At 40.7% G+C, this 12975-nt stretch overlaps 1 protein-coding gene and 1 pseudogene across 5 annotated transcripts in view; one reads left to right on the top strand and one right to left on the bottom strand.

Moving 5' to 3' along the window:
• mtd (mustard) overlaps positions 1-12975 on the top strand; it is a 2476738-nt gene that overhangs the window by 584979 nt on the left and 1878784 nt on the right. The gene's annotated exons all lie outside the window — the stretch shown is intronic.
• On the bottom strand, positions 9942-11070 carry LOC137238644 (CD63 antigen-like; annotated as a pseudogene).

Genomic DNA, 12975 nt, shown 5'->3' with positions numbered 1-12975 from the left:
GAAGCCTCTAGCTCTTAAAATAGGGCAGTAATTACGAAAAGTTCCTTATCTGAACAATCGGTTGTGGGGGATATATACTATATATACGACCGATCTCATAAATTTTTTCAGGCAACAATATGTGCAATATACGAAAGTATATGGTGAAGTTTGAAGCTTCAATCTGTTAAATTGGGTAAGATATTACAAAAATCCTCTTTTTCTGAAAAATCGGTTGTATGGAGGATATATGCTATAGTGGTCCGATCCGGTCGGTTCCGACAAATGTCTAATCGGACACCCAAATACACCTGCTCACCAAATTTTATCAAGATATCTCAAAAATTGAGGGACTAGTTTGCATACAAACAGACAGACGGACAGACGGACAGACGGACAGACGGACATGGCTAAATCAACTCAGCTCTTCAACCTGATTATTTCGGTATACTTAATGGTGGGTCTATCTATTTTCCTTTAAGGACTTAAAATTTTCGGTTTCGTGACGAAATTAATATACCATTTCATTTTCATGAAAGGTATAAAAATAGGTAGGTAATCTGTGTGAGGATGCAATGCTTCACGTTTTTTGTGGTCTGCATGTAAAAACTATGGCTACGAATCACGTATTTCAAAAATATATGACGTAAACGTAACTATTTGATGAAATTTGATGAATCTTGAAGCTTCTAGCCGTAAAAAAGGGGTCAATATGACAGTTTATATGAAGTATATAATATATATACCACCGATCTCTATGATTTTTTCAGACAACAATATATGCTATATACGAAAGCATTTTGTGAAATTTGAAGCTTCTAACTGTTAAAACGGGGCAGAAATTGCGCAAAGTTTCTTATCTGAACAATCGGTTGTATGAGATATATACTATTTATACCACCGATCTCAATGATTTTTTCAGACATCAATATATGCTATATACGTAAGCAATCAGTGAAATTTGAAGCTTATAGCTGTTAAAATGGGGTAGAAATTGCGAAAAGTTTCTTATCTGAACAATCGGTTGTATGAGATATATACTATATATACAACCGATCTCTATGATTTTTTCAGACAACAATATATGCTATATAAGTAAATATTCGGTGAAATTTGAAGCTTCTAGCTGTTAAAATGGGGCTAAAATTTGCGAAAATATATATATATATATACTATATATATATACTATATATACCACCATATATATACTATATATACCACCGATCTTTATGATTTTTTCAGACAACAATATATGCTATATACGTAAGCATTCGCTGAAATTTGAAGCCTCTAGCTCTTAAAATAGGGCAGTAATTACGAAAAGTTCCTTATCTGAACAATCGGTTGTGGGGGATATATACTATATATACGACCGATCTCATAAATTTTTTCAGGCAACAATATGTGCAATATACGAAAGTTAATGGTGAAGTTTGAAGCTTCAATCTGTTAAATTGGGTAAGATATTACAAAAATCCTCTTTTTCTGAAAAATCGGTTGTATGGAGGATATATGCTATAGTGGTCCGATCCGGTCGGTTCCGACAAATGTCTAATCGGACACCCAAATACACCTGCTCACCAAATTTTATCAAGATATCTCAAAAATTGAAGGACTAGTTTGCATACAAACAGACAGACGGACAGACGGACAGACGGACATGGCTAAATCAACTCAGCTCTTCAACCTGATTATTTCGGTATACTTAATGGTGGGTCTTTCTATTTTCCTTTAAGGACTTACAATTTTCGGTTTCGTGACGAAATTAATATACCATTTCATTTTCATGAAAGGTATAAATATGTCAAACGGTGAAAACAATACGTATTGTAAGTAAAATAAACAAATAGAAAATGTATGTATAAGTTACTATACAAAACCGATTTAAATGAAATTTTGAAGTACAAAGAAAACAAACAAAAAGGTATAAAAACTATTAATATTCAACTTGTCGACTTCAACCTTTTTTTTTCGAAAAGGGGGATGGTGTAACAGCAGCCGTATGATCTCACCCTGTTTCCCACTTGGTGCAACCCTGTTGTCTATTGTGAATGGACAACAGGTGTTGAAACAAGGTGGAAACGGGGAGGTCGGAAAAAAAGAGAAAAAGGCGGCCATCATTGGGAGATACATTTTTGGACTTGGCGAACACGGTTGGAAAAAAACTAAATTGAACTCAGTGATTCCATTTAAAATTAAAGAAACCCAAAACCATTGTGAAAACTATATACCTATATACTTTTTATAAAACTATAACATAAATAAATAAAAAGAACGATAGTAAACTGAAATAAAATCTGTGGTTGCAAATAATGGGAGTGCCTGTGCGTGATAGCGTGCGTGCACGTAAGGAGAACGATTTTTCTGGAGGTTCAACAGGAGTTCACATTAATAAAAAATCACGTGGTTGTCATGTGAATTTCATCATTTTATATGAACAAATTTTCAAAAAAGCTTCAAAACGATAGAGGTAATATTTTTCATTAAAAAAGTCATATATGAATACTCCTATATTGCTAATAGAAAATGCTCGCAATGTGTTTTGAATTCGAAATCAAAATAAGACAGCCTATAAAATGTGTGTGATTGTAGAAGCATAAGTGTGACAAGAAAAAATGTAAATTTAGGTACATTCGATTATTGAATACAAAAACAAAAACGTTTAAAAAGCAATATATCGGCGCTCTGATGTTTGGGAATGTACCTAGCTTTTTGTAGCAATATAGGAGTATGAAAAAAGTGGTAAATTTCGATACCATTAGCTGCCAAAACTTTCTAAATTTTCAAAACTATTGCAGGGGCTCCAAGAAAACAAAAAAAAATTGTTTTTATAAATAATAATCTGTACAAAATCCCACCTTGGTTTTGACCCCCCAGAGGCCTTTATGCTATTTGTACCAAACGCAACGGGAAGCTTACTCAATGCATAGAGATATCACACCCATAGATCTAGTGGAAATTAACTATCAAATCTTGGTTTATTTTAAGTTATGCACACAATGCCGAAGACTTTGTAAATCGTAAAATGGCTTTTTAAAACTTCAGAGTAGCTGTTTTTGTTTTTCTTTTTTCTTTGATAATGACTTTTACTTTTGACTTATACTTAGATACATAGAAACATGCTTTGCAGATGTTGTTGAATTTTGATATATATTTGCTATTAACAATATTCAAGACTGTCCCCGTAGTGGAATTCACTAACTTATAACGATGCGATTTGTCGAGATTTTTATTCACGATTTTGTCGCTTGCCTTAACGATTGTACTGTTCACTAACTTAGTTTTAACGACTCGCAATAAATGACATTTAAAATAGTAGAAAGGTGGCAGCACAGCTTAACGAAACCTAAAAATGCGAAAAGCACAAAAGGAATGCCAAAAATAAACAAATTCCGTATACTAACTGCTTTTAAAAGTTATTATTGTGCAAGTTTTGAGATACAGTTTGCGTTATCAACAACAGGTAAGGACATAACAAATTTCTCATATTGAAATAGAATGCGTCATTAATTAATACCAATCAAAGGAGAAGCCGTACCACAGCCGAGCAGTTAAGTCGAATGGTGGACTTTTTAATGGAAACTCCGGGATTAGCGGGTTCCAAATTTCTAAAGCGGCATGGAAAAGCCGAATGTGATAAAAAATGGACTGAAATGGCGACAATGCTGAATAGCTCGGTGGTGCTGTAAAAACTGTTGAGCAGTGGCGTACGGTAAGCGACCATTATTATTTTCTTGTACTTCAAAGGTATATCTAAACTAATTTTGTTTTAAAAAAGGTTTAGAGAGATCTAAAAATCCGTACAAGTCTAAAAGTTCGTGACAGGAATAGGAAACAGGCAATGACAGGTAACAATCTTATATATGAACAGCGGCCCACTGAACTTGAGAGGCGTGTAATTGCCCTTACTGGCAAGAATTAATTATACTAGCTGCAGAACTTAACCGCACTGGAACAATTACTATAAAAGCGTGCAATTACTGGCATATGCTGATGACATTGATATCATCGGCCTAAACACCCGCGCTGTTAGTTCTGCTTACTCCAAACTGGAAAAAGAAGCGGTAAAGATGGGTTTGATGGTGAATGAGGACAAAACGAAGTACCTGCTGTCATCGAGCAAAGAGTCAGCGCATATGCGCCTTGGCAACCACGCTACTGGTGGCAGCCATAATTTCGAAATAGTAAAAGACTTCGTTTATTTGGGAACCAGCATCAACACTAGCAGCAACATCAGCATTGTAATCCAGCGAAGAATCAATCTTGCCAATAAATGCTACTTTGGACTAGGTAGGCAATTGAAAAGTAAAGTCCTCTCTCGGCGAACGATAATCATACTCTAAAAGTCACTTATCGTACCCGTCCTGCTATATGGGGCAGAAGCATGGACTATGATAACAGCAGATGAAGCGGCTTGGGGAGTGTTCGAGAGAAAAGTTCTTCGAAAGATTTATGGACCTCTACGCGTTGGCGATGGCGAGTACCGAAGAAGATTTAATGATGAGCTGTACGAGCTATATGCAGACATCAACATAGTCCAGCGAATTAAAACGCAGCGGCTGCGCTGGCTAGGCCATGTTATGCGAACGGATGATGATGCTCCGGCCAAGAAAGTGTTTCTATCGGAACCCGCCTATGGAAGCAGAGGTAGAGGGCGGCCCCACTCCGTTGGAAAGACCAGGTGGAAAACGATTTAAACTCCCTTGGTGTGACCAATTGGCGCCGGTTGGCGGAGCGAAGGAGCGACTGGCGCGCCTTGTTGGACGGCCATAGCCGTTTAGACGGTTAAGCGCCAATTAAGAAGGTAAGTAAGTGCAACTACGTGAGGAAAATGAGGAAAGGATCATTGTGGAAATAAACTCGATGTCACCTGATGAATTGCCATCGGTTTTGCATGATGAACTGCAATTGGTTTTGTTTAGGCCACCAATCTAAATTCTTTTATCATGTCTTCGCGGATGACCCACCCTAATCCTACACTCCTTTGGGCATATCACCAGTCAGCCAACGCTAGGCCCATGGCACCCAGAAAGAAATCAGTCCCGCAAGAAAAGCACAGCTAATGTGCATTATTCTGGTAAGGATAATGCCTTAACTTATAAAACATATCCAACGTCTAAGTCCGATGTAAGACTCATATAAACCGTTCAGGCAAAAATACTAAGACCTCACTAAGGCATTCGTTTTTCGCATCGGCAAAGCACAAGCAGGTTGGTAGTCAGCAGAACAATTAATATACCATTGTTTTGTTATGTTTTCAAATGCCTACCAATAACATGCACGAACATATCCATGCCTGCTTAGAGCAACGAACGGACGGTACAGTTCTTAGGTTTAGCATAATAACACACGCTCAAACCTATTGCCACATATGTAAGTATATGGATGGACATATGGGTAACTATTTATATTTTTTTGTGCCAGCATTCCTCTGCTAAGGCATCTGCCTGAATGCATGGTGAAGTATGTACATCCATATACGTGCATATATACCTTACGGATTTCCTCCTATTGTATGCGCTTTTGAGCAAAGGTAATTTCCCCTCAAAACGGTTAGCTATGTCAACTGCGGCTCGAGGGTTTTATGTCTTTTGCGAAGAACTTAACTTTTACTTTTCTGTCAACCTTCAGCGGATCAGCAGCAGCCATACCACCAGGTAAGCCTATATATATATACTTAGCTATGACTTACAATAAAATTTCATTTGTCTATAACGCTATTAGTATCACTTACATGGATTGAACTTTAATAAATTTTATAACGATTAGATGATTAAAACTCTCTCTCTCTCTTTATTGCTTTATATCGACACAATCCACGGGAATCTGAGCTATCCAATCCCTCTGAATTGTGTTCATGGTCCTCACTCACCGGGATCTAGAGAGATCGGCACCTAAATCAAACATCCATCGGAAGTTATTTGAAAAGCGATATAAAGGCGTACTAAAACCACTGGAAGGTATTAAAGAGGTGATAAAGCGAGCGCAACAGCACAAATATCACCACGAACAGAGGTTATTAGAAGTGGATACAAGGCACCATAATACAAGTTAAGGAGTCATCCATCAACGAAATAATTACAAGGTACGTGGTCCTACAAAGCGACCTGACCATTTTAATTTTACGATGGCGATTCTTTAGATATGTCTTTAATAGCGATATTGAAAAAATGTATCGCCAAATTCTACTAAATCCCGACGATACAAAATATCAGCGAATAATATTTCGCACAGATCCTTCGCACCCTACCCAACTCTATGAATTGAAGACAGTCACATTCGGAGTGAACTGTGCCCCCTATATCGCGATCAGGACATTACTTCAGCTAGCCGATGATGTGGAAGGTAACTATCCGGTTGCAGCCGACATCCTACGGAGAGCAATGTATGAGGATGACGTACTGGCAGGGGAACACACTATAGAGGCAACGATCAGGGCGAGGGAAGAAATAACCACAGCCATGAAATCCGCGGGATTTGCTCTACGAAAATGGACGGCCAACTGCGATAAGCTCTTAGAAGGGATACCCCGAACCCATCTTCTGAATGAAGAATTCTTGGCCTTCGAAGATGCAAGCATGGTCAAGGCTTTAGGTATTCGTTGGAACGCCCACTCAGACAACATCTACTTCACTACTAAGCCTATCGAAAATCAGGAAATCTATACAATGCGGTCGATACTGCCAGCTATCGCAAAATTATTCGACCTTTTAGGTTGGTTAGCCCCATTTGTTGTCATCGCAAAAATTTTAATGCAGGGCATATGGCTAGAAGGAACCGGGTGGGATGAAGATGTATCCTCAAGCTCCATGGAGCGTTGGCAAAAAGCTACCGACACATTGAACATATTCGCATACCTCGCTGGGTGCACTTTTCACCAACGGCCAAGGTGGAAATTCATGGGTTCTTCGATGCTTCTGAAAAAGCATACGCAGCTTGTATTTACCTTCGTACAGAAATAAATGATAAAATTTTTATAAACTTGCTTTTAGCCAAGTAGAGAGTAGCGCCTGTCAAAACCATATCGCTGCCAAGATTGGAACTATGTGACGCCGTATTACTGGCAGAAACAAGGGAGGCAGTAAATAATAACCTCACTTTAGGCCAGCATGCAAAGTTTTTATGGACAGACTCAACTATTGTTTTAGCGTGGATACGAAAACCGCCATGCTCATGGTCCACCTTCGTTGCTCACCGCATAACAAAAATAGTTGACCGAGTAGGGACCAATGACTAGCGGCATGTGGACTCAGCCTCCAATCCATCAGACTTGGCAAGCAGAGGACTGTCAGCAGAAGAACTGGTCAACAATTCCCTGTCGTGGGAAGGACCGTCTTGGTTACAACAAACGTCATCGAATGGCCCACTCAGGAATTGGACTACCACACCATCATAGAAGAAAAACCGGTAAAGGCACACATAGTAAAAACCAGCCGCAGCGGCGAAGACGTGTTAGAGAGATTTTCCGAGTTACGTAGAGCGATAAGGGTCTTATCATATGTCAGGCGTTTCTATCATCGAACCCATCCTAGCAAAAAGGCATTCTTCCATGAAGAATCCCTTACCATCTCTCCAAAGGAAATTAAGTCAACCATGTCTCAGGTTATAATCAATTTCCAACGCAGCCATTTCCAGGCAGAATACGCGGCACTCGTTGCGGATAAGTCGATAGGTTCGAAGAGTGAACTACTACCCCTTGCCCCATTTCTAGATTCAGATAGCCTTATAAGGACAGGCGGACGTCTAGGAGCTTCTCGCGATATGTCTTATAACGAGTGTCACACGATAATCTTGCCATACAGCTGCCGACTGTCTCGATTAATCGTGCAGGCTGTTCACAAGGAATCCTTAGACGAAGAGAACCAACTTATGTTACGTTTGATCCGAACGCAGTATTGAATTCCCCGTGTAAAAAACATGATCAAGTCAGTAATCCATAACTGCAAAGAATGCACGATATACCGCAAACGTTCGCAATCGCAGCTGATGGGGATCCTACCGAAAGAGCGGACTACCTACTCCCGAGCGTTTACGAACACTGGTATCGAATTTGGTGGACCATTCGAAATAAAAAAAAATCAGGGACGAAGCTGTCCGAAAAACGTTTATACAGACAATGGAACCAATTTTGTCGGGGCAGCGAGGTCGTTAAGAAACGAATTCAAAGCGTTTTTAACTCACGCCCGCGACAAAACTCCAGACTACTACTCCCATCAAGAAATCGCGTGGCACTTCATCCCCACCGCCGCCCCGCACATGGGCGGATTGTGGGAGGCGGGAGTGAAAAGTTGTAAAAGGCATTTCAACAAAATAGCGTCTCATTACAAATATACCTTTGAGGAATTCGCCACCTTGTTGTGGAGAATCGAGTCTTGCCTCAATTCACGACCTCTCACTCCTTCCTCCAACCATCCTACCGATCTAGAGCCCCTTACTCCTGGCCATTTTCTGACAGGGGGACATCTACTCGCCCCTCCCGAGCCAGATGCCAGCGAGAGCCCGCCATCAGTCATCAAGCGCTGGCAGAGGCTAAAGGCCCTACATTACTCATTTTGTAAGCGATGGAAATCCGAGTATCTAATGGAGCTGCAAAAAAGAAACAAATTGAAGTTCCCGAAAACCAACATGAAGGTCGGGGACTTGGTGGTCATCAAAGAAGACAATCTCCCACCAAATGAGTGGAGAATGGGCAGAGTCACCAATGTTTACCCCGGTTCCGATAATCGCATCCGCGTGGTCGACGTCCGGACATCTCGAGGGCAAGTGACGAGACCCCTGGTGAAACTCGTTCTGCTCCCCTTCGCTCAGGAGGAGGATCCAACAACGTCCTCCTAATGGAACACGCAACACATCCCAAAAAAAAAAGAACCCGATACAGTCCACTGCTCACTGAAATATAAATATAAAAGAAGTCCGAATCGTCGAGCTCGACAATTTGACAAATTGAACAAACCTCCACCAGGAAGGAACCACAGCTCACCCGAAAGCGAGCATTCCATCTTGTTACCTTCTCTGTATTAATGAAACATTACGGTTATTTCATAAATTCATTTATTGGGTAACTTACATACTCTATATAATCAATAAAAAGGGGGGCTGAATGTTGTTCCAGGGGCGAGCTGGAAGACGAGGCTACGTCCCCTGCGCTGGCCTCTCCCACACTATCCGGACCGATCCCGAAAACACAGTGACGGAAGCCGAGCTTCCAGGCGTCAACTGTATTTCCGCGAACGGCCGGACGGCGGCAGACGGGACTGTCCCGCACCCTTGGGGGTTCTAAAAACGAAATCTCGTACGCTCCGGGGAGCGGGCCTCAGCTCCAGAAGATAGACCTCTCTCACCCGTGGACACTCGTGAAAGAGCACATAGTAGTTCCAAAGAACCCGATCCTGGAACAACTCAACCCCCACCAAATCAATACCCGTGGCGTCACGGACATCCATGAGGATGTGACGTACCACCCGCTGCCAAAACCTAAGATCCATAAAATGCCTGAATGGCACGGGGAACTGGCTCTCGGTGTATTCCCCCGGGAGCTCAGCTAATAGTAACGAAAAATCCACGCGTGACATGACCCTGGAAAGGGAAAAGAAACCCGAATGAGTTAAATTGCAAGGGCTACCTACATGCCCATCTACTCCCTTTCACCAATCAACGCATCGGCTCCTTAATGGACCACGAGGCTAACAAATAGAACAGTCACAACACAACGAATCAATAACGCATCACACCGGGACAAAACTACACACATTTTAAGGTTCCGAACCCAAACAACAGCACGTCGTGCTTGAAAGGTCAGATTTTTTAGTGCGGTAGCTTACGGCAACAAAAAACAAGAATTCATTTACCGTATACAGGGTATTTATTGAAATATTAGCGATATACACCGGAAAACAAATTACTTTACTAACCAACGTACTGCTATACTGCAAACAATTGGACAATTACTGCACGTCGACATCTTAGTTGCGAATATTATTTGCTAGGTAGCAAGCAATATGAAGCCAACAAACTCAATAGCCGCAATTAGAAGTCCAGCATATTTGATAATATCGCTGTCCTCCTCCCAGAAGCCAACAAATGTCTGCTTGCAGCCACGACGATAAATATTTTCTATCCGACAATTGCTGTCCTTGCAGCACGGTGGCGGGTAATAGCCTTGGAATGAATAATCCACATAGGAATTTTTACCACAGCATTCAATACTAATTTGAATTGAATCTATATAATCAGCTTTGCGTGTGCGACGCGCCCATGCCTTTTCGACCACTTCGCCCATTATCACCAAATATCTATCTTTTTGTACCCACATGTAAATGACCAAAGCGATTTGTCCCACACACGGAACGAAGAGTATCACAGAGTACGTCATCTACGTGCAGTATGACTCGCTTATCGCGCCACAACAGCCAAAGCGATAAGCAATATACCGCATATCGAACAAAAAATTAAATAAGAATAACAAAGATACTTAACCAGAGAGAGACCTTTTTTTGTATTTCAGCTCATTTCAAAAAGGCTTTAGAGAGATTGACTGTTGTATTTTATTACTTTATGCATTTATTTTTTCGTTTAACAAGTAAATAAGGATCTCGCTTATATGCATACTCATCGAAAGAAAATATATTTAAATACACACATACATAATTATGTACGTACATATTCTGCTTCATAAACTCTACAAAAAATATCAAATGTATTGAGAAATATATTAGACCAACGCAACCAACAAGGTGCATTTCGGGTTTGAATTCAAAAAGGTCGAGCTTGTGCACTGAAACCCAATCCAAGGCGCCAGGCATATTGCTGCTGTAAATTTGAGAACATTACTTCACGCGTTTTCACATCAGGCGCTACAAATGGCACAGCTTTTTGTTCAACTACTGCAGTATCTTCCTTTGGTGGTGGCACATTACCCTTTATACCCATTAAACGCATAAATTTCGATGCTACCTTGCCATCGGTATCTTGAGAGAATTGCGCATTACCCCACTTTTCGCTGTATCCACCGCTGTTCGCTGAGAGGCAGAGCCAATAATGGTTGCGTATGACGACAGAAACTAGAGCGACTGACATATATTTGGGACTCATTTTTGAGTTCCATGCTGATCATCTGTTTGTATTTTACGTTCCATCTCGAGTGCAGATTTACGTGCTTACAGCATAACTTTCGCGGTCACTGCGTTCACGTGTCACAGAACGACGTTTAGGCGTCCTGGAACGCGAACGGATCTTGTGCGGTGTTGCCTATAAGATTTATCAGTACGCGTATATGAACGTTTATGAGAATAAGAATGGCGTGGATGTGGCTGAGGTGGTGGCGATTGAGAAGGTGAAATACTGCATATGTGATTGCGACTACTCGAACGAAAGTTCGTTGTGATCGCGATTTGAATGACGTTGATCGTATGAACGATTGTGATGATTAGGTGGACGAAAAGGAGAATTTGGTACAGAGGTAATTATTTTTAGTATTTTAATTGTTATTTTTATCCATGTCACTTGTTGCCAGCTCCGTCGTTGTTTTAGACCGAGATCACTGCAAGTTGGTGCTTTTCATCAATGCTCAAATATGTGAGCAGTCAGTTAGTTAAGGAGTCAACCACCACAGCCAGCCAGCTAACCGGTAGTCAAACAAAATGTGTAGAGCACCAAAGGCAGCAGATTCGTGCCAAAACAACAGCCTGTTGCTATAGTTATTGACGATTGCTTCTGGTATCAGCTCATAGTGTTAATATTATTATTTTAAACTTTCGAGCTTTTGTAGATGCTGGTTCAACAATACACCATTCTCATACTGCGTTTGCGTGGAAATATGATTTTGTTATATTTTCACTCTTTTTTGGGAATAAATACATTGTTTACAATTTGGTTTTGACAAATTTTTTCGTCGAAACGAATGCGTGTGAGCAGTGTTACCAGAGAGGTTTTCACAAAATTCACATACAGATGGTTGCATGGCACTATAAAGTAGCAGATGACTTCTGAGTGATTTTGAGCGCTCAAAGGCACGGCCACTATAATCACATTTGTGATGCACCTCATCATTAACGTCATTTTTTGAAGTGGTTATGTGTGATTCAACAGCAACCCACCCAATACCAGACCTATTCTCAACTTAATCTTCTATCGACTTAGATACATAGCCTATGCCTCTATTGGGTTTAGCCACAGCAACGCCACGAGCGTTGCTCGTCATACAATAACATATTTTACTTAATCAAGCTACATTAGATCTTAAAGTTAAACTTTTCCCCTTTTGACAATTTCGAACACGTCGAGCCGCGCCGTGCGATATTTGAGAAACGGGCGACAGCATCAAGACTGGGCCAGGATAGCTAGAGCGGTAAACCCTAACCAAGTATGGATTTGCCAATAGAAAACAGGCGGGATATCAGTAAAAGTTCTCGAAAATTAGTGTTTACAAAGGATTTCCGAATGATAGTCTGTAAATGGTGTCGGAATAAACGCTAGATGTAATCCTTTAAAGACATGAAAAGTTGTGCTTGCGCTAACGACGGGACACTCCTCGAAGGTTTGGAGAGGGTTATCGATGGTCCTTTACCGGATATATGCCCTATACGTTCCGGTAACGAGCCGCCATTAGGGCACTGGCGGGACAGTCTCGGGAGGATTTGTATGACCACATTGAACCTTTTCTTTATGCTGTTCACGTGTTGGTTAAATTGGACACTTAGGACATTGGTCGTTGGCGTATATATGCATGTCGAAGCCATACAAGTTGTAAATTTGAGGTCACAATTGGAAGACTTAAGACATACAAATATTAGTTAGTGAGCATATGGAGTCCTGGGCATACACATACCTTCTTCGTTCTTAGCATACTGGGTTAGTTTCTGAATTAAGCACCGTTTTAGTTCAATTAGCTCTACCATCTGTGATTTTTGGTTGGCGATAATCTAAGTACATACATGCCAAATGGGTCTCACCTGTTTTTACCTTTAAATATGTGTTACAGCTGCAGCTGATTGAACA

This window comes from Eurosta solidaginis, chromosome 1, assembly GCF_040869045.1.
Source record: "Eurosta solidaginis isolate ZX-2024a chromosome 1, ASM4086904v1, whole genome shotgun sequence".
Classification (NCBI taxonomy): Eukaryota; Metazoa; Arthropoda; class Insecta; order Diptera; family Tephritidae; genus Eurosta; species Eurosta solidaginis.
Note: the sequence above shows the minus strand (reverse complement) of the source record. Positions and strands in the feature narration are given on the sequence as shown.